The sequence below is a fragment of the Bos indicus x Bos taurus genome, chromosome 13, assembly GCF_003369695.1.
Source record: "Bos indicus x Bos taurus breed Angus x Brahman F1 hybrid chromosome 13, Bos_hybrid_MaternalHap_v2.0, whole genome shotgun sequence".
Taxonomy (NCBI): Eukaryota; Metazoa; Chordata; class Mammalia; order Artiodactyla; family Bovidae; genus Bos; species Bos indicus x Bos taurus.
The window spans coordinates 46,850,471-46,873,577 of NC_040088.1; the positions used below are offsets into that span (position 1 = coordinate 46,850,471).

General features: G+C 38.4%; 1 protein-coding gene and 1 long non-coding RNA gene across 5 annotated transcripts in view; one reads left to right on the forward strand and one right to left on the reverse strand.

Annotated features, from left to right (window-relative positions):
* Positions 1-23,107, forward strand: part of LOC113903506 — a 178,272-nt gene that overhangs the window by 92,723 nt on the left and 62,442 nt on the right. The gene's annotated exons all lie outside the window — the stretch shown is intronic.
* The window catches only part of MPP7 (membrane palmitoylated protein 7), a 225,435-nt gene that overhangs the window by 33,157 nt on the left and 169,171 nt on the right, over positions 1-23,107 (reverse strand). The gene's annotated exons all lie outside the window — the stretch shown is intronic.

The window sequence follows — 23,107 nt, forward strand, 5'->3', positions numbered from 1 at the left end:
TGCAGCCTTCCAGGCTCCTCCGTCCATGAGGCCTCTGCTTGGATCAGGCAGACAGAACCAGACCATCACTGACAGCAAGTTACCTCACCGTTCTGAGACCCCAGTGGGTGGAGTAAATGACCAAGCCTCAGGTTCTTTTCTCCTATAGAAATTCTATGCTAATACTGAAGTGAACAGCCTTTCCCTTCTCTGGGGCATCTTCCTAACTCAGGGACCGAACCTGGGCCTCCTGCATTGCAGGCAGATTCCTTACTATCTGAGTCATTAGGGAAGCCCTTTATAATGTGAAGCTGACTGAAATTTGAAAATAAGTTTCTGAGCCACAGTTGTGTACTCTTATTAATACCGTGTCATATTTTACTAAAACACCTTTTCAAGTATTTAAGTAAGTTTCCTGTCTGCTTAAACAGCTCCCTCCAGCACACTGCTGTCATTTGAAATGTTGGCTTAGAAAAGCGAAGGCAAAAGTTCCTTGTCTCAGGCAAACCCTATTTCATTCTGCTTGTTCTTCACATAGTTATATCATTCTGGTTTAATGTCTTTTCTTGAAGAGTGGTATTTACCATACACATCATTCAAGGATTCTTGGCCTAACCAACACACTCAAAATCCAGACTTTAAAGGGAGGCAACAGTCTGCTTATTACAATATGATAAATATTCTATATCAGTTTCATAACATAAAACAAATGCAAGCATATTTTTAAATGTATAAAAACAGATTCTCTTTAAAAAGAATACTAATCAAATCTGGTAAGCAGGAAAAAAACTTTAATAAAGGTATTTTATAATAAAATGCAATAATGTGAATTTTAGAGAACACAAAGAAAAATAAATATTACTATTGGATTTAAAAATTAATTTTCAAAATAAAGGCAGTATTTAAAAAAAACAGTTAATGAATGTCCACAGAGTTCTATCACTCACCTTATAGATCCACAGTTTAATAAAAATCAAAATATTAAGAATGGAGTGATAAATATGTTCTGATAATATGTTCCTGGAATCCACTAAGAGTCGGTCTGATCTTGAGATACTCTGATTATTTGAGAGAGAAGATTTACAAAGAATTTGAAACAAGGAAGACAGCTACTCTAATAATCTCTTATTAAAGACAAAAGGAAAAAGCAAACAGAATAAATGATGAAACATATCATCTTACAAAGAAAGGTGAGATCTCAGGGACAAAGAGGAAGTGTACTAACCTGGTCCTAGGATGAAGAAAAGATGGGTGAATTCTAAGAATCTTAGCTGCACAGAGACGTCAGACTTCTATGGTGAGGGTCTGAGGACAAACTGTAATTATATTTTGTATTTTTTGGGGAAAGACTCATGAGACATCCTGTAGGATTAGCAGGTAGAACTAAAAATCCCTTCACAGTTATTCCTCATACGGAGGGAGGGGTTTCCTCAAGTCACTACAAACATCTGGCACAGAAATGGATTGAAGACATATATGCCTCATCCACAATGAATCCAAAATGAAAACCGGAAAAATTCCTGATCAACGAATCCCAGCTAAATCCTGAATTTCAGTGAAAATGCTTACCTAATGGAGTCTTTATGATTAACTCAAGTTTTCACCTTTGTCATAAACAATAATGAGATAGTGGGGGAAAGAGAAAAGGGAACCAGATTTCTAACGTGAGATCTCCATGGACATGCAGGGTGAGGAGCTGGGGGTCACTTGGGGGTGTGAGCTGTACAGCACTTGGTACAGAAAAGGTACTTAATTCAAGTAAAAGGTAAATCTCTAGTGGCTCAGTGGTAAAGAATCTGCCTGCCAATGCAGGAGCCGTGGGTTCATTTCCTGGATGAGAAAGATCCCTTGGAGAAGGAAATGGCAACCCACTCCAGTACTCTTGCTTAAGAAATCCCATGGACAGAGGAGCCTGGCAGGCTATATATATGGCTATATATATAGTCCATGGGGTCGCAAAAGATTCAGACATGACCTGACAACTAAAACCACGACAACAGATTTTCTAAACAGGATTTTTAAAGGCAACCCTAAAATTCTACTATCGTTCCTGTTTCATTTCCTTAATGTAAATTTTGACAAAGAAAGCCAGACACATTTGGGATTTTCACAAAGATAACCATACGAAGCCGACAAAAGGGACACAGCACCGCGTTCATGAAGGTTCAGAGCCGGAGCAGCCCCGGAGAGGAGAGCGTCAGGTTGCTGAGACCCCGCCCAGCCAGCACATCAGGGACACTCCTGCACTGGCCCGCACACCACGACCGGCCCTGACCTCGCTCACGTGTTTTCCAGGTGGCCACGACCACGCATGCAGAATTCCCACAGGTTCTGAGGCCTGAGTGTCTTGGCCCAGCGCCTCATTTAGAAAACAAAAGGGGAAAAGTCAGCCAGGTCCACTGGGATCCCATGGGTGCAGGGGCTCCGTGCTGAGTGTTAAAGGCTCAGATCTGGGTCACTGGCTTCCTTACCAACTTGGGTGACTTGCCAATGTTTTTAAAACTTTCTGAAGCTTCATTTCTCAGCTTTAAAATGAGGATAATACTATCAACCTCTCACAGGATATTAAGGATTAAACAATTTATGTGAAGCATCTGCCCAGGACCTGGCGTGTGGTAAACGGCTTACACAGTAGACAGAGATTAGCACCTGACTGGGTCACACCTAACCTGAAAGTGCCTCCAAGGCAGGAACACACTGCGTTCTCTGTTGTTCCCATAGCACACGTCTGTCTAGCAGGAACGGGAAAAGCAAATGAAGGGGCTTCATGTTTGAGTAACGTCATAAAAGACACAAAATATTAAATCCAGATTTAAATATGTTAACTATTAAAAGTAGCTTATTAAAGCAGTAAGGCATTTTTAAAGAGATAAAGATTCAGTGTATGTTACCTACCTTTTTATTTTTTTTTTAGGTACTCTTTCTAGGGATGTGCTATCTCTGTTATTACAGTTACATTTAGAGAGCATCTCTCTTTTCTGTCCTTACTTACGGTCCCTCACTCCCTCAACACACACACATATATATGTCACATATTTACACCACACAATAGATAGATACACTCATGTACCCATGCATATGGATACACACATACATACATACACACACATATATGTCGTTTTGCCGTTTATGTCACTCATTCGTGTCTGACTCTTTGCGACCCCCACCTATGGACTGTAGCCCGCCAGGCTCCTCTGCCCATGAAATTCTCCAGACAAGAATACTGGAGTGAGCTGCCATTTCCTCCTCCAGGGGATCTTTCCAATCCAGGGATCGAACCCACATCTCCTGTGTGTCCCACATTGTAGGCAGATTCTTTCCCCACTGAGCCATCGGGAAACACACACACACACACACACATCTATGAATATACAAAATTAGAGTCAGGAAACGAGAAATCCCCAACCCAGAACAACTAATAAAACAGCCAGAACAGAGGATATAACAAAAGGCATGAAATCCAGAGTTGTTACTTGTTTCTCAGATAAAAACAAAGCCAAACCAGGTAGCACAGAAGCCTGCCACTCAAGGCAGCATAGAGACTGTCATTTTCAAATTTCAGTGACACAGTGTGGGCATGTCAGCACAGCTTGGTTAAGTCTAAGCTTAAAGGAGAGTGAGGTCGACATCAGGAAAAGGGGTTAATCATTTCTGGCCTTTGGGTCTTAGGTGGTTCTCTTATTAAAAGGAAGCTCAAGAATGTGTACTTAAATTGAAAGCAAGCAGAAGGTTCTTTCCAGTAAATGGGAATAAATCACCTAGAACGTATTTCATTCTAGTTCGTTTTTGGTGCACAAGTCTTAGCAAGAGCTGGCTCTTAGACACCAGGAGCGGCAGAGCAGCACTAACAAGGAATTTGGAGTAAGGGAACGGTTTCATGCAAAATATATTTTTCCTTATATTTCACATTTTTGTAATTTATAATTGGCTCAACATTTTTATGGACAAGCTTTTTCCATGGCTCTTACCCACAGCTGCTAGAGATTTGTGTTTTTTTTTTTTCAAGAGAACAGCACGTCAGCTTTATTACAATAGGAAAGTGGCTTCACAGAGAAACCGCAGGTGCGGGTCAGCCCTTCATCACTCGGAGACACTTCTTATCTAATATTTTCCAGCAGGAATAATTTATGATAACTCGCTAACTTACTTAGTTGCGTGGTTCTGCTTAAAGTAAATTTTATTTTTTTATTATAAAAGATGACACAAGTTGCAATAAACATTCCTGTACATTCCTGTTACTCTGTGTCACTGATGACTTCATTAGGGCAAATTGCAAGAAGCTTGATGGATCTTGTCCAAATGCTTCTCAGATGGGTTAATAAGAACATACATCTCCACTGGCAGCAAGAACAACTGCGTGTTTTACCATTTTCTCATCAAAGGACTTCTAATCATTTAAAAATCTTTAGTGATCTTACAAGTGAAAAACTGTATACCGTTTCATTTTAACTGTTAAGTTGAACCTGTTTTTCACATTTGCAACTCATTTGCATTTATTTCTTCTGTGAATTGTTAATACTTGTTGATTGTTTTTGGGGGAGTCTACATAAACAGCATACACATACATGTATCTTTTAAGGTCATAACCCTTGGCCTTATTTATTGCAAAGATGTTAAGATTTTCAGTTTTCCTTTTCAAAGAAATTTTAAAGGTTTATTTATTTGAATCTGTGAATTTCTTTCCTTTGTAATTTCTTTCACTATTTTTATGACTTTCCTACCCCTAATCTGATAAACACCCAAATTTTCTTAAATTAAAAAAATAGGTTACATAGCTTTACACTTAATTTTTTAAATCCATCTGGAATTACTCAGGTATGATTATGAGATCAAGTTTGTGAGATGAGGCTGTAACTTTATAGTTTTCTCAATAATTAGCCAATGGCCCCAGAAATCCTTACTGAACAACCCTTTACCAACTTTATGTTAATACACACTTTGTACTGAAACACCAGATAGTGAGTTATGATGTTTGGACCAAAAAAAAAAGGTGATTCTTGGTCTGAGTTTAGATCATTCCCTTATTGTTAATTTCAATATCAAAACAGCGGAAGCAGTGGTGGTGGTGGTAGTGGGTATTTGTTGAGAACTTACAAATGACAGACACCGTCTGAAGCACTTACATGGATGCGTTCATTTAATTCTCACAACAACAAATGGAGCAGGCATAACAATCTAACAGGTTTAAGGAACTCTTCCTTTAGTGTCATAAAGAGAAAACAATCCTTGGTTCAAATATTAAATCTTGAAAGTCCAGAATAAAGCTTGAAATGTTATTCTACACACACAGATGTTTAAGAGAAAAACTGGTAAGCTTTCAGTGACTTTTGTTGTTTTACTAAACTTTTAATTTTGTACGTGAGTATGCCTATTAACAATGTTGTGATAGTTTCCGGTGGACAGCAGAGGGACTCAACCACACATATACTTGTATCCATTCTCCCCCAAACTCCCCTCCATCCAGACTGCCACATAACATTGAGCAGAGTTACCTGTGCTACACAGTAGGACCGTCAGTGGTTTTATGAAATAACTTACTAGGAAAAGTTTATCAAAGAGAAGCAGCAGTTTAATTCAGGGAGTAAAAATCATAAGCTCTTTTTCTGTTAGAAGATATTTTTCAAATATAATTGAATATGTATATTTGATATTCCTCTGTATTTAAGATGATGTGTAAAATAGAAAAATATATGCAACAGTGTCATTGCCCTCAAAGTATTCCTGATCTACTAGGGGAATAGAGATTATTCCAAATACTTGTAATTTAAGTGTTTTCACAACACAGGCTCAGGACAGAAACTAAAATTTTTTAGCAAGTACTTCTAATCTGATTTGACTTGACATTTCTCTTAAGAAGAAAAAAAAGAAATTAAACTCAGGCAGTTGTTATTTGGTTATTTTCAAAACTACTTCACTATATTTGATATAATAGTATTGATATAACACCACAGATATAACTATTCAGCAAAAAGGGTATTAAATTTAATGCTTACATATGTAAATTAAGAATCATTTGGTATTAAAATTAACTTCAAATAATTATAGATAAGTATTATATCTATGGGAGAAGGCAATGGCACCCCACTCCAGTACTGTTGCCCGGAAAATCCCATGGATGGAGGAGCCTGGTAGGCTGCAGTCTATGGGGTCGCTAAGAGTCAGACACGACTGAGCGACTTCACTTTCACTTTCCACTTTCATGCATTGGAGAAGGAAATGGCAACCCACTCCAGTGTTCTTGCCTGGAGAATCCCAGGGATGGAGAAGCCTGGTAGGCTGCAGTCCATGGGGTCGCACAGAGTTGGACATGACTGAAGCGACGCAGCAACAGCAACAACAACAAAAATTATATCTATCCATCCTATAATTTCGGGCTTCCCTGTGGCTCAGCTGGTAAAGTATCCACCCACAATGCAGGAGACCTGGGTTCAATTCCTGGGTTGGGAAGATCCCCTGGAGAAGAGAAAGGCTACCCACTCCAGTATTCTGGCCTGGAGAATTCCATGGACTGTATAGTCCATGGGGTCACAAAGAGCTGGACACGACTGAGCAACTTTCACATCCTATAATTTCAAATGTTAGTGATATTTTTAATAGTAAAAAACACCTTGAAGCATTCAAAATATATACAAGTATGGGAATGATTAACTATGAAACACCTTTTCAAAGAAAGGGGGCTTAAGACACTGCTGTATTTAAAATATATAACCAACAAGGACCTACTGTATAGCACAGGAAATGCTGCTCAATATTCTATAATAACCTAAGTGGGGAAAGAAAAGGAATAGATACATGTATATATATATAACTGGATCATTTTGCTATACACCTGAAACTAATACAACACTGTTAATCAACTATACTTCAATGTAAAATAAAAATTTAAAAAGAACTATACAACACCATTAAGAAATGTATTTGCGATACCAATAAATGGAGAAAACTGGACATATACAATAGTCATAATTATACTGAGTTTTACTAATATAAAAACTGGTTTGAATACAGAAAAAAACTATAAAAGCAGACAATATACTAGGGGGAGAGGGCTGTAGGCAACTATTTCGTCCTATTTTTAAAAGACTTTCCATAATGTTACATAATTTTACAATTTAAAAAAATACACAAAAACACCAAACAAATGAAATCCAGGATTGGTAGACGTATCTGTGAGGTTACATCAATATATAACAGAAAATACATTTTGCCTGTGTCTCAGAGGCAGGTTCCACTTTCCTGTATTTTGAAAATAGATCAAATTTGTATATTCTTAAAGGTTAGGAATACCCAATAGGTTAAAACACTTAAATACTTAAAAAGCAATGAAAGCAAAAACAATGGCAAAAAAATTTTAGTGAGAATATAGTATAAAAACTAAAGATCAAAGATCAAGGAAGATAAAGAGAGAACCAGTGGACTCACCTAAGAAGTGAAGAGAGTAAAAGAAAAGCAACCTGGGTGTTGGAAATTTAGAACTACACTAATAAAACTGAATGTGATTTTTTAAAATCACAAATTGTTATCAGTTTCTTTGGCTCCCATAAATAGTTTCAGTGAAGATTTTTACAATGTAAATATCATTTTAATGATCTTATTTTCATAAAATTTTGACATTTATGATGACATTAAAAAAAAAATACATGATCATTTTATGGGCAGTATCTGCATTAACAAAAAAGGCCTTCCCCTCCTACAGAGTCATGGTAACTCACCACCAATACTAACAGCCTCAAATCACATGTATGAACGAGAGTGTGACCTGCCTCTCTGTTAACCATAAGAAAATACATACTAGTATGTGACCATTTGGACTTTTCAAATGGTACAGGTTCCATCTTTGGTGATATTTCTGTAACCAGTCTGGTAATAACATTAGAAACTATGCATCCTCAATGTTTCTAAGAAAATAAGCTTTTAATATGTAAATGTTACAGATGCCTGCAGATTGGGACAGAGTTTCAGTGAAACTTGCTTGAATTAATAACAAAGCAATATCAGTCATAAGCATCTGAAAAATTAAGAGATTTATAGAAGTTCCTAATTTTTTGAAAAAATACATTTATTTTATGCAAACACAGTGAAGAAAAGGGCTTAGTTTCTTAAAATAAAAATAAGCATTTTAATTCTCTCCTCTCTCCTTAAATATACTAAAATGTGCTACTTTTAAAAATCAGGAGAACTGCCAAAAATACTGTATGAAAGTTATTTTCTTAAAACAATGAATTAATTTGACCAAATATTTAATGAGTTCAGTAGGTACCTTAATTACAAGGAAGAGAAAATATTGCGATGAATGAATTTTTTAAGACTTTTAAAAAACTCATGTACACATTAAAAAAACTAAGTGGCTGGAAGTGATTATATAATGATAGGCTTCTGACAACAAAATGTTGAAAATTTCCATTAAAATAAACATTTTGAATATAATGCCAATCTTGTTATGATGATATAAATCATAATAGACATGTAAAAACTATGTAGTAACACGATCCTATGACAGAGTTATTGTTGAAGTGATGCTCCCAGAGTATGCCAGCCATAAAATTATCCCAAAGACAAAGAAAGATAATTAAGAACATCTTAAAACAACAAACAAGTAAAAATCTTGGGAAGAAGTTTAAACTGAAAAGCAATGCCAGCACAAAACTGTAAAAGTTACAGAGATCTGGAGATGGAGAGACTGAATTAGTCACCTTCTACATCCACCTTATAAAACAGTATCAGGGAGGGGGAAAAAAAAAAGAGAAACATGAATGTCATCATGGATTATATTAACTCACCATACAGTGCTAATTTTGTATATAAAGGAGGAAAAGGCTTTTGAACAGGGAAAATTCACTTCTGAAATGTTACAAGTACAAAGTTGCTCTGAGTATAAAAGAAATGTTCAAATGCCATAAATACCCTTGAATTTTTTAGCTCATCTCCAGCTAAAAGTAAAAACAGAAACTCAAAGTATCTAACGAAATCATGGAAGCGAATATAAAATATCAACCTGCAATTTCCAAGAAAAAAAAAATCACCTGGGTCTTAAAAAGTTTTCCTGATACCATCGACAATTTTTTTTAGTTTAGCACAGCATTACCATTTAAGAAAAAGAAAAAACATATGAGAATTTAATCTTCTTCCAGCCAGCTAATAAAGAAATGAGTCTTACTCTTTCAAAATTATAAAAAAATACAGTATGCACACATAAAAATGAATATAAAAATATAATTCTGAAAAGGGGAAAATTGGATTTGAAATTTTAATGTTATTTTTTTAAGTTGAGTCTATGCAACCTAAAATTCTCCAAGCAGGAATGGTTTCTGTCAGAGAGAATATTTCCAAGTAGTATTCCAGACATGTTGAGATTATGCAGAGTTCGTTCTTAACCTGTACCGCGTTTGAAAGAATACTTCTAAATGTTCTCTTTGTATAAATTTTATTTTTTGGAAAAATATTAAAGCAGTATATTTTGACACAGCTGTACTTACCTACATAACATTCTTTAATAAAGTGACTGAATATTGGAACAAATGGAATCTCATGCTAGATTTATACAATAGGCAATGTAACTAAAGGCTCACTGGTGCTTAAACATGGGACAAATAAGAAACAGGGTTAGGAAGAAATACAGAATTAGAGATGGGTAAATAGTTTTAAAAGAAATAACAGCAAATGAATGGATTTGTTTTTACTGAACTTTATGGTAAACACTTTCGTTAAATAGAAAGAACAGTCTTAACTTACAGAAGTCCCAAAACTGATCTTGTTTTAAAAGAATGCATGAAGTGCTCCAGCAGGAGCAGAAGTGGAGAAAAACTGATGATTTTTCAGGAGATCATTTGCAAGAAATTGTGTTGGAAGACACATGCGTGATAAGCAGTGCTTTGTGAATTGTTTATAACACAATTTCTATAATGAATTAAACAGAGCGAAAACATTCTGTAATTCTTACCAGTTAAAGAAAAGGCCAGTTACTCTTCATAAGAACTACTTTGTATTGTAGTAGGAAAAGGGAGACAGAATCTTTAAAGCTTGCATTTCTACCACTGAGAAGCAATCACCCTTCGGAAGTCAGCATATGCACATGCACACACACACACCAAAGACACACTAACTCTCACACCACCCATCACAACTAAAGGAAGTTGTTCAGAGTTTATAGGAGGAAGTGAGTTATTAATTACGTGTGTGTCTATGTGTATATACTTTAAGTATTTATATATACACACACACTTTCAAAGGTGTAATTTTCTACAATTCATATTTATAGCATACTATCAATTTAACCTCAGTTTATTAATTTTATGCAAACAACGCACAACTTACACTGCCTAGTCAGTAAGCTTTTTTCCTTCCCTCCACTAGTAAGCAAACATCTTTTATTGATAAATACAGTGACCTTTAAGAAACCCAGCGTTACACATCAATAAGAATCCCACGACCCAGTGTACCTTCGCATCAGTGGTGGCTCACTGAATACGGTTTCAAGATATAATTCTTACACAAAGAGACATTCAGTGCTTGGAGTATTACAGTGCTACTGCTTTCAAGAGTCAACTTAGATCAATTTGACATGGAATGTATTTTCAAAAATGTAATCAGTCATCAGGCAAATGGCTACTTATACTGTTTTGTGCTTGACTTTATGCACATCAGAGAAAGTGAAAATGTATTCACTAAATGATTATCGGCCTCACTTAGATCAATAGCAACCCTGGGCATTTCCACTTGGGGTCCAAGAATATTCTGTCTGCAGGGTAATCATTCCCGCTGTCCTTCTGCATCTGTGGACTCAGGAAATAACAGTGTGGAGGCAGATAAGGAGTGAGGGGAAGAAATTCTTCTATGTAAGTAGTCCTTGGAAATGACCTCATGAGAAGGCAGACTTTCTAGGAGCTCCCTTGGCCATATTCCAGATGGGTCCTACAGCTGGAGAAGGTGTCCGGTGCTGAGGATGGATACAGACCCATCCTGTGCAAAGGCTGTTCTTTAGAACCAGGCGTGTCTGAGAAAGCAGCGGTAGTGGCTGAGCTCTGGAGTCACCAGAGTACTGTATGACTTGTAGTAATCGCCTGAAATGTCACAGATCCATTCCACGTTGTTGACTTGTATGGTTTAAATTACTTCTTTTAGTGAGAGAAACATTTGATGTGCAAGACATATCAAATCTCCAAAGGGTAAATTTTCCCTCACCACAGTAATTACCATAGATATATTTAACGTACAGTAAGAGACTGGAGAATGTGACACTTAATCTTATGTGTCAACTTGGCTGGGTCACAGTGCCCAGATAATCAAACATTATTCTGGATGCCTCTGGTAAAGGTGTTTCTTGGATAAAGGCTAACATTTAGATCAGTAGACTTGGAATAAAGCAGGTTACTTTTTCTTTTTTTCCTTCTGTTTTTTTTATTGGAGTATAATTGCTTTACAATGTTGTGTTAGTTTCTGCTATATAACAATGTAAATCAGCTATAAGTTTACATATATATCCCCTCCCACCATTCCCCATCTAGGTCTTTACAGAGCACCGAGCTGAGCTCCCTGTACTATATGCAGCAGCTTCCCACTCCTATCTACTTCACATGTGGTAATATATATATGTCAATGCTACTCTCTCAATTCATCTCACCCTCTCAAAGCAGATTACTTTCTATAATGTGGGTGGGCCTTATACAATCAGTTGAAGATCTTTATGGAAAAGAGACTAACCTCTCCCTGAGCAAGAAGGATTTCCAGCAGCAGACAGCCTTTGGCTCAAACTGCAACTCTTCCCTGGTCTCCACTCTGCTACCTAGCCTGTAGATTTTGACTTATTAAGCCTCCACAGTCACATGATCCAATTCTTTAAAATCTCTGTGTGTATGTATATGTATGAGTGAGTGATAGTCACTCAGTCATGTCTGACTCTGAGACGCCATGGACTGTAGCCTACCTGTCCTCTGTCCATGGGATTCTCTCCAGGCAAGAATACTGGAGTGGGTTGCCATTCCCTTCTCCAGGGGATCTTCCCAATCCAGGGATCAAACCTAGGTCTCCTGCATTGCAAGCAGATTCTTTACTGACTGAGCCACCAGGGCCACCTCTACTAATGACATTTTGGTTCCAGCTACAGCCACTTCTTATCTGGATGACACACAACTGCCCACCTCTGCCCTGGCTCTCTTACAGCCCGTTCTCAGCAAATCAGCTAGAGTGACCCTGAAGCTCACAGCCAGGCACGTCACTCTGCTCCAAACCTGTCTGACTTCCCATCCCACACAATAAGAGCCAAAGGGGTCAGCTCAGTGCCCCTCACACCAGCATCCTGTTATCTCACCAGCCTCAAAGCCTGCCGCTCTTCCCTTTTTTCACTCTGCTCGGGTCACACTGGTCTCCCTGCTCCACAGATGCCCCGGGGCCTATCTCAGGGCCTTTGCACACGACTGCCCCACTATTCCTTTTCCACAAGGCCCCTCAGAGGTGTTCTCCACCATGGCCTCAGGGAGGCCTTCAGTGACCACCCTGGGACAACTGAAGCTGTGTGTCCTTACCTCTCCCAGTGGCCGTTCCAGCTTCACTTTTCTTCATGGCATGCCTCACCACTGAATGTATTATGTAATTTATTTAGTGCAATTTATTTAGTTATGTCTTCACCCCAGTCCCTTACTCTATGAAAGGGGGTCTGCTTTTGATCTCTGTTGAAATGCTGAGGGTCCAGAACATAACAGGTGCTCAATAAATATCAGGAAACCAATCGAGAAATACCATTACAAGAAAGTTATATTCTGCAAATACCGTAAGAATCTGCTAACCAGAGCTAAAGCGGGATCTTTTGAAGGAGGACGTGACACCAAAGAGGAAGAGGAGAAAAGGTTCCTGCTTTTGCCTACAAGAACTTACAATGCCATTTCACTTTTCAAACGATTTACTAAATAGAGCTACATGAAACTGTTGACATTCTGATGACTTTTGACCTACAAAAAAAAAAACCACAGCAATTTCACATGCTTCGATCTAATGTACATATTACTTTGCAAAAGATATAAATTAAAAATTTTGGTGTGGGGAATACAAAACTCTGAAAACAGAGGAAAGAATTCATAGATTTGACTATGTAAAAATTAAAATGTATATATGATGTTAAACTTGACATTTAAAAAAAAAAGGTAAAATGCACCAAAGGACCAGAAGAAAATGCACACAGCAGAGAGAGGGCTAATGTGCATGATACAGAAAGAGCTCATAACATTAACAGGAGACTGATAAAGAACCCGATAGGAAAAAATAAATAGGTAGAGACATGATTATTCAACGGGAGAAAAGAAGAAAAGTGAATAAAACGTCACACTATCTCATTACATCACTATATTTAAAGTCAAAGTGAAAACTGTTAGTCGCTCAGTCATGTCCAACTCTTTGTGACCCCATGGACTGTAGCCCACTAGGCTCCTCTGTCCATGGGATTCTCCAGGCAAGAATACTGGAGTGGGTAGCCATTCCCTTGGCCAGGGGATCTTCCTGACCCAGGGATAGAACCTGGGTCTCCTACACAGGCAGATTCTTTATATTTAAAGGTGTTTATCAAATAATATTTATACCAAAAAATAGCTTTGCCATAAATGTTAGCATGCTGCTTATGAGACTGCTTTTAAAAATGTATAAAAATCTGTAGCATTTTGAGGGTTTGGTTCTTGGTGGGAGCCAAAATAGCATTCCACAAGGCAGTCCATTTGCTTAGTCTATTTATAACAAAGTAACTCTTTAATAGTACTAAAACTAACCAGAGAAGTACCATCAAACTTGTGTATCCCGCAGAAAGACACAATTTCCACTCAGTAGTCATTCATTGAAGGGCTTCCTTAAAAGAAAAAACTTTTATCAGAAACACTATTAATTTCTGTATCCTACTATGTCATAGGAACACAAAGCTGTCTTACTGTACGCTTCTCTTCTCAGATACCTGACCCCACCTGTAGCTACATGAACCTCTAGGTGCCTCGAATCTGTGGCTGTCTTGCTGCTATTATATCAGAACAAGCATTTAGACCAGAAAGAAGAAAGATGTCATGACAGACATCTACAAAAACATGTCGACCTTGCTCTCCTGTTGGCTTGTCAGGTATGGAAAGGAAAACTCGTCTCCACGACCAGGAGTTGAACGGAGTCGAGAGTTAGGCTCTGTAATCAGGGCTTGCAAAATCCAAAAGCCAACAGAAGCTAGACGGGCAGAAAAATCTTAAATTGCATTCTGTCAACACTGACACGATTTGTACAGTATTCACTCCTCGAAGAACTAGGTGGTCCCATTTTCCCTTAACTGCTCTTTGGTTAGTTTTATTTCCCCACGTTTGAGAACTGGGACATAAAGAAAGACTTCACTGTTATATAGCACAAGCATCAACACGACTGTTAGAAGAGTGTCGCGGGATCCCGTCTCCGGGCTGGCTCGGCCACAGCACGGCGAGGCTGTGCTGAACTGGAGAGCTTGTGTTCATTTAAGGGGCCACTTGTAACTCAGCCTCTGCTAATTCTTAACACTGGAAAACGAAGGCCTAGTTTGGTCAAATCTGTTTTGTCAAAGGAGCCAGGAAACATGAAATTTCTCATGTTTGTGGGTCTAACAAAAATGGATCTTTTGCCTAAACACAGCCTGACAACTGTCTGTGAACCCCTTGATACAAGTTATTAAATGACTCATGATATTCCCCTTTCACCTGGATTGTGCCCTATTTTTATCCATAATTGGGGGGGGGGCGGTGCAAAGCGGGTCTTCCCAGGTGGTGCTAGTGGTAAAGAACCCGCCTGCCAGTGCAGGAAACATGAGAGACATGGGTTCAATCCCTGGGTTGAGAAGATCGCCTGGAGAGGGGCATGGCACCCACTCCAGTATTCTTGCCTGGAGAATCCCATGGACAGAGGAGCCTGGCAGGCTACAGTCCATGGGGTCACAAAGAGTCAGACACAACTGAAGCAACTGGAACAACCACAGAGTGGTCTCTTGGAAGGACTAAGCCCTCTGCACTTTCTAAAGAATGTTTTCCTGGGACCTGTGGTATCTGCAGGCTTCACTTGATCCAAGTGATAAAGATCCTGTGGTCTTAATTCCATCTAATCTCATCTGCTTTGGGATTTTGATCAAGGAACTACTTTCTATCTCAGAACTTAATCCTTTACCATCAATCCTTTATCTCTGCCTATAGATATGAACCAATTATCCTCTCCCACTAAACTACTCCTATCCTCAACTACACAAACCACCTTGACCTCAGCTGACCTCTCCCTTCACTGTCCACCCTCACTTGCAAGGCTGTGGCTTCCAGGAAAGTCATTTCTCAGGCAGCAGCAGTGATTCCGAGTTGCCAGATGCAATGGCATTTTATCAGGATTCATGCCCTTTGAGCTCTTGAAAGCAGCCCATTGTGCTAATCACCTTTGCTTTTGAGTTTCAAGTCATATCTACTAAATATTAACTTTATAAAACCCTACATTCTATCAGAGACATGTAGAATAAAACCTGTATTTCATTCTTTATACAAAGAATTACGCGAGTCCAAAAACCAGGTAAATGCTAATAAAATGTGTAAGTTCCTTGGCCTGCCGCTGAAGATCTCACGTCATCAAGCAGGATGATCAGTTTCCAGTGCTGCCATCTACCTGTCGCCCTGTGCTCTGCAACAGCCACCTCCGTCCATACTGCTACTCCTGCCCTCATCCCCTGGCACTAACTGTGATCCCGCCTAAACAACGGAGCCTGTTCCAGCATCCCCTCTCATGCGACTGACTCCCTCATTGCCCCAGCCTCAGACGATCATCACATCCTCTGAATTACTGTATTTCATGTGAAGTGAAAGTGTTAGTCACTCAGTCGCGTCCGACTCTTTGTGACCCCATAGACTTGTAGCCCACTAGGCTCCTCTGTCCACAAGATTCTCCAGGCAAGAATACTGGAAAGGTTTGTCGGTCCCTTCTCCAGGGGCTCTTCCCCACCCAGGGATGAAACCCAGGCCACCTGCAGGGCAGGCAGACTCTTTACCGTCTGAGCCACCAGGGAAGCCGACATTCATCCAATAATGCTTCATGCCATAGTTCTTCAGTTCAGTTCAGTCAGTTCAGTCGCTCAGTCACGTCTGACTCTTTGTGACCCCATGGACTGCAGCACATCAGGCCTCCCTGTCCATGACCAACTCCTGTAGCTTACTCAAACTCATGTCCATCGAGTCAGTGATGCCATCCAACCATCTCATTTACATGGCCCTGCCCATCAGAACAAGACCCAGTTTTCCCCTCAGTCTCTCCCATCAGGAAGCTTCCATAAGCTTCTTATCCTTATCCATCAGAGGGTAGACAGAATGAAAACCACAATCACAGAAAATTAAACTGATCACATGGACCACACCCTTGTCTAAGTCAATGAAACTATGAGCCATGCCGTGTAGGGCCACCCAAGATGGACAGGTCATGGTGGAGAGTTCTGACAAAATGTGGTCCACTGGAGCAGGCAACAGCAAACCACTTCAGTATTCTTGCCTTGAGAACCCCACGCACAGTATGCCACAGTTCTTCACTGGAGAGATACACACAGACCAAGGATAGGTGCCCCTCTTTCTAGTTTGGAGACAGGCAGAAGTTTGCAGTGACGGCTTCTCCCTGTCCCCCAACTTCCAGGGCAGTCCACCCCTCGACCCCCGACAGACTCTGGCATGGCCACAAGCCTTGTTCTGGCCAATGGGCCATCAGCGGATGTGATATAAGCAGAGGTTTCATCACACTTAGATACCAGCGATGGTTCTCTCTGTGGCTCTGCAGAGCCCCGAGACCTCTACATGGGTAGCTTACTGGAGGGTGAAAAACTATGTGGGACAGAAACAAGTTTGCCCAACTGAGCACCCCTGCCCCCCAGACCAGGCAGACCCCAGCCAAACCACCAGCCTGCAGCCATCCGTCAGGCCGACACAGACCAGAGCTGCCCAGCTGACCACAGAATCAGGAGACTAATCAATGCCTCTGGTTTGCAGCCATTAAGGCTTCAAAGATTGTAAGAGAGGATCGATTAATATACAGAGTATCTGGCACATTGTATTGTTCTGAATTGAGTGAAGAATTGAGGAAAAATTTAACCTCTCTCTGATCATCCAATTCTCTCTCTGTAAATTATAGTTTTCCCAGCATATAAATTAAAATACCCTATGTTCTGCAGTTTTTTTTGTTTGTTTGTTTTGTAGAATGAAAAGCTAGAGGGCAGCATACTGTAAAAGACACAGTAGGTATTATACCTACATAGCTGTGGATTTGAAATCAAGATGCAACATTTATTGTCTTTGGTAAATCCTGTAAGATTTCTGTGTCTCAGTTTCTTTTTTTTTAAGTGGAAAAAATACCACCAATTTCGCCATATGAGAGATAAGATTTTTTTTAATTTAAAAAGGGAGGTAAGATATATATTAAATAACAAATGCAGGATCTGGCACTGTTCTTCAATAACCAAGAGATATTATCATCATGTACATAAATATTGCTAAATATTAATCTGAAAATAAGGAGGTTGAAAGATTTCTCTCTCAAACTGAGTTTCCATACCACTATCCCTCACTACTGCAAGTGAAGAATTTGTCAGTGTCCCGACACACAGCAGAGTGAGGAAAGGTCTGAATTGAGATGAAGATAACTCTGAAGGCTTTAACAATCTCTGGATATCTTGACTTTTGTTTATATCATCCCTTGGCATCTCCAAAGTGGAAAATTTTCCATCCAGAACAGAGGAGCAAGTTAATCATACACTTTAATTGTACAGGGAGCTGATCAGTGGGTATTCTGAGGGGGGTTATGGGAATAATAAGTCATTAGAAAATGGAACCAAAGTTATTTAGGAAGATGCAAGTTATTTAGAAGTTTTGAATAATTTACAGCTAGCTAGATAATTTAGAGAAATCCAGAGACAACTAATTCAGTGAACTTACTTAGCACAAATAGATGCTTTGTCATCCTCTATCAAAAAATTATCATGGTTTTCAAAAATAGAGCATCTGGGAAGCTTCCTGAATAATAAACCAAATTTGAATTTATTTATTTTGAATTCCTTTGTGTCCAACCAATTGAGCCAGTTTAAAATAAAGGTTCATGCTACCCCCGACTGATAGCAGAGCATGCTAATGTAAATATGCTAATTTAAGACAAAACAGTGTAACGGCTTTGAAGAAAGCAACAGAAAGAAAGAACTCCTCTTCCATGACTAATTGCTCACCTAGATAGGTTCCACTGCTGATACCACCATATTCAGCATCTTCTGGATGGAGTGTAAGAGCAGACAGAACGAAAGCCGAGAAACAAAGCAGAACAGTTAGAAGCCCAGCCACAGATGCAAAAAAATAAATCACTTCAAACAGTCACAAAGCACAGCAAAGAACAGCCCTCACAATGCTACTCTTAAACATAAAACATTTTGTTTTATATTTAAGTTTACAGTAACATTTTGAAACAGCATGCAATTCTTTTTTCACGCTTCTTTGGAAGTGCCTTAACTGCAGTTCCAAGAACATTTTAACAGACTTGTCTGATACATTTATATTTTGTCAATCAAGAAAATTATACCACTTGATCCCTAAAGTAAATTTATTTTTGTAAGTCAGGCTCCTTGAGACTATGTAAAATATAACACTTATTTTGGCTCACTGGAGTAGACAGAAAGGTTAAAATGAAGACACAGCCCTTCTTTTGATTAAAAAAAAAAATGAACGATGAAAACATTTTAAAATAAACAATATGCTATTAATTATTGCCAAGAATTAAACAAATACTGGGTTTTGCAAATCTTAAGTTTTTAATTTAAGTAGTGGGGTCCTAATTATTTTAGGCTTCTCATCTTTACACAAATATACTTCTAAAACTAATAACACAGACTGCAGAAATCAAATAGTTAAGAAGACGCTCCCCACATCCTTAGGCAATAAGTCTGTCAGTAGATATGAATAGCACTGTTTTCTTCATTTATCTTTGAGACTATTACAGATAAAAGTAATGTACTACATTAGAATACTGTGTATACTGCTGCTTTATGAAGCAAAAAAACAAGTGTACATTTCTTTCTAAAACAAAGTCCAACCATGACTGCGGGTACTATAATGTCAAGATCAAAGTTAGGATGTACAATGATCTTTTAAATATAAACTGCTTACTATGGTCAATTTAATCCTCTACATATGTGCACTAAACAAAATTACTAGACTATGCAGGGAAACTTGTATACATGTACCTTTAATTTCCTCTGAGAAGCACAAAAAAAGAAAAGGAGGAAATGATTAAATGTGCAGAAAATACAATTAAAGTAGGAAGATAGATACTGCACCCAAGGGACCAAAAAAAAAAAAAAAATCCACCTACCACTCTCAACTGTCTCCTCATCTTAGAAAAGCCAAAGGGAAAAAACAAATGTATTTTAAATATTTCAAAATAATTAGTCAATGAATAAAATAGAATAGAATCTGAAAAACTACATTTTAGACTATACTGTAGTTATGGTCTAAAAATAATGTATACATGTAAGCAGTGAAAACACAAAAGTCTTCATATAGTTTATTAAATACCCAAAAGGGAAAATAACCAGAAAAAACCATCAGCATTTCTTAAAAATACCTTCTATAAGGGGATTATATTAATTTTCATGGTACAGTTCTATTTCTAAACTATTTAGAACTAAGGATATTTCATGATGAAAATAGTAAAAAAAAAGTAAACATTTTCAAAGCAACAAATTTTGCCCTTAAAGTGTCTATATATCCTGTAAATGTAACAATATCCTGACAACTGTCGTCAACTTATTATACATATGAAATGAGTCAGACAGAACCCTTTATTTTTATTCTGTCTATATTACATGATGAAAAGTATTTTAAGAAATAATCTGAAATAATTCTTAAGTTACTAACAAGAAGGCATTATGAGTTAGGTTTGACCTAGGAGACTCCTCTTCAGTTAATGAAGGAGAGAGAACTGGATATTTAACAGAAGAACATTGTAACCACAAGTCAAGGCAGGAGATGTTTTGCTACCTGACCTTACTGAGTGAACAGGACCAATCAGAATAGCTCTCTGCTGGCTTCTCTCTTCACAGGACAGCACAGAAGCCAAAGAAAACACTTAGGAGAAAGTGTGCACAACATCTTGTTTTTACTTTTCAAATACCCATGGGTCTTCAAACTGCGTTAGCTTTATTGGGACAGTCATTTGCCAAGATGACAAGCTAATTATTACTATTCAGGTTTATAGTATGAGTCACTCAAGTTGTGAATTTATTTATCCTCATTTCTTAGGAGCTCTGAAATGCCACGTGCATCTAAAACAAATGATTAGAAAACAAACAATGAAGGGATGTGACACAGGATAGCCAAGCCCAACATCTAAGTAGAAATAAAAACAAGTCATGTTAAAGACTGACCAACCTGTGATCTCAGACAATTCTGCTGTAAAGCATAATAGATTGTCAAACAGTGTACTTTTGTGATAATACACAATAAGATAGACTGAATATTGCACTCTTGATTAAAGACTCCACATTACATAAATCAGATGATAAAAAGCCATGTCTCTCTCACACACACACACAAATTAAAACACCAAGTCCATCCACATAAAAATAAAATCTGTAACTTAAAATATATGCAGCATATGTACATTTCATATTCTAATAAGAGGTCCTAAATATGCTGCATAAATTCTCAAAAGAACATTTCCTCCTTGCAATTCTAAAGTAGGAAGAGATGGTATTTTTAGCATGACAAAACATACACATAAATATCCAATAGCAAGTATCATGCTTAATAGAACCCAGTAGAAAAAGCAAAGAGGAAAAATATATAAAAGGTGGATCTCAGAAGAGAGCTGGGGTAAGCTGCAGGACTCTTGCTTCAGTTAGGCACTGCTGAATGCACATCAAATGGATAATGTTACATAATTCTCCAACAACCCTATGAAGCTGGAAGTATTATCCCCATTTTACAGATGGGAAATCAGAGGTAGAGAGGAATAAGGCACTCATAAGTGGCACATGGGACATGGACCCATGCAGTCCAGTTCCAGAGTCTGAGTTTTGAATTACCATGCAATCACCCCAAAAGTCACTTTTTAATACCTGGAGCTTCAAACTAGGAAACCTAAGTTAAGGGAAAAGTCCCTGGAAATAACAGATTTCTGTCAAGTTTCCCAACTACCTCCCTCCACCCTCCACTACTCCAGCCTGCTGCCCGCCCAGAATCCTCAGCCTCGTAGGTGTTTGCCTGCCAGGGGAGCCAGGGAAGGGCCTTCTCCTCTCCCAGCTGCAGCAAGAGTCCGCTCTACATCACTGAGCACCGACATGCAGAATGCAACAATTATAAAAAGCAGAGAGGAGAGACAGACCAAGGTCACAATGAGAGAGAGCAGTGTCCTCAGAGGGAGGAAAAGCACTGCATCCCAGGCAGGATGGACTTGTTGCTAGAGGTTACCAGAGTGGGACCCATCAGATGCTCCTGACAAGTGGAGAAGCTGTGTCTGTATTGGTGGGATATTCTCTGGGGCAGAGTTAGGCCCCACTCTAGAAACTGCTTTCTCAGACCACACACCCCTCACTGTACTCCCCTAAAGGCTGCAGTGATCCATGACCACAGAGCAGACCTCTAACCACTGGTCAACTCTCTTACCTGTATGAACCAGGGTCCCAGGACAAAAGGCAGAAGACAGTACGGTTGAGAATCTCTCACATGGAAAAGCTAAACACATACACCCTGACAGTCTTATCTTTATGTGTGTGTTGCTAAGTCACTTCAGTCGTGTCCGACTCTGTGTGACCCCATAGACGGCAGCCCACCAGGCTCCCCTGTCCCTGGGATTCTCCAGGCAAGAACACTGGAGTGGGTTGCCATTTCCTTCTCCAATGCAATTATGTGTGTGAGGAGATCACAGTCTATTGAGATGAAAACTAAGCAACAACAAGAAAGGTCTTCACCTCAACCATCTCATGACCAGATGTGCAATTTACAACTTAATTCATCTACACCTCTTTCTACACAAACTGATCTTTGATATCTCCCAAAAGGTGTCGGGGCAAAAAAGTATTTCTCATATTTTTAAAACCTCATATGTTTCTCTTACACACAATCCCACCAATATTCAGAAAATGTGTGACAAAGTATTAGACACACAAATTTAAGAACATACTCTATTTGTTAATTTTTGAATTAAATGTATGTATGAAAACAGTAAATAAACATTATCTAAGATGCCAGGAAGAAGGGGCTTACTCAGCTAGGAAAGTACTATTACAACAACCTGTAGAGTAATGATATATACATATATATCTTGTTTGGCCTTCCAGAACACTGGTACCATGTGAATGAATTCACTCTTTTCCTCAATGTTTAAACTGTATTGCTAGTAGACTGTGATCTTCAGTTCACAAAATATTTGTCTTTGAATGAACCTGGTGACACTCTATTTAAATGGACACCCTTTGACTGCAGTTAAATGTTTTCTTTTTTACCCACATGATAACAATCAAAATTGGTTAAAACAAATTCTAAAATATTTTGTCTCTACCTTCTAATTTTTAAGAAGTCAGTAAGTTGTACAATTATTTTTTATAACTGGAATTCTATTAAAGCTATTTTGTAAAAGGAAATATTTTCATTAATATTCAATCATCATTATTAGAAATATTCAGGTATTTATACTTTGATAACTAAAAACAGGTAAATAAGCACTGTAAATAAATATACTTGAACATTCTGCAGTAAAATAGACTCCATGAATAAGAGCCTTTTCTGAATCCCACACAGACTCGATTTAAATATAAATTACATCGAACTGAAGTTAAAGTTTATGCTACTAAGAAGCTAATTCCTAACTTATATACTTACGTTTCAATAGAAAGGGAACAAATAATATTTCAAGTAATCAAAGAAATTCATATTTCTTTTTAGAAGTTAGGTGACATCATATGGCATTACATACGCAACTGAACTATAAAAATCAGTTTTGACAGAAGAAACATAGTTCCTTTAAATTATATTGACACAAGTATCGCAAGCTGCCAAGTTGTCTGTCAGGATATCTATCCCTACGTACCACTTGAAACATAAAATGTGCTCGTACTCAGCCCCAAACACCCTGTGTCCTTCTGCTGCTGCTG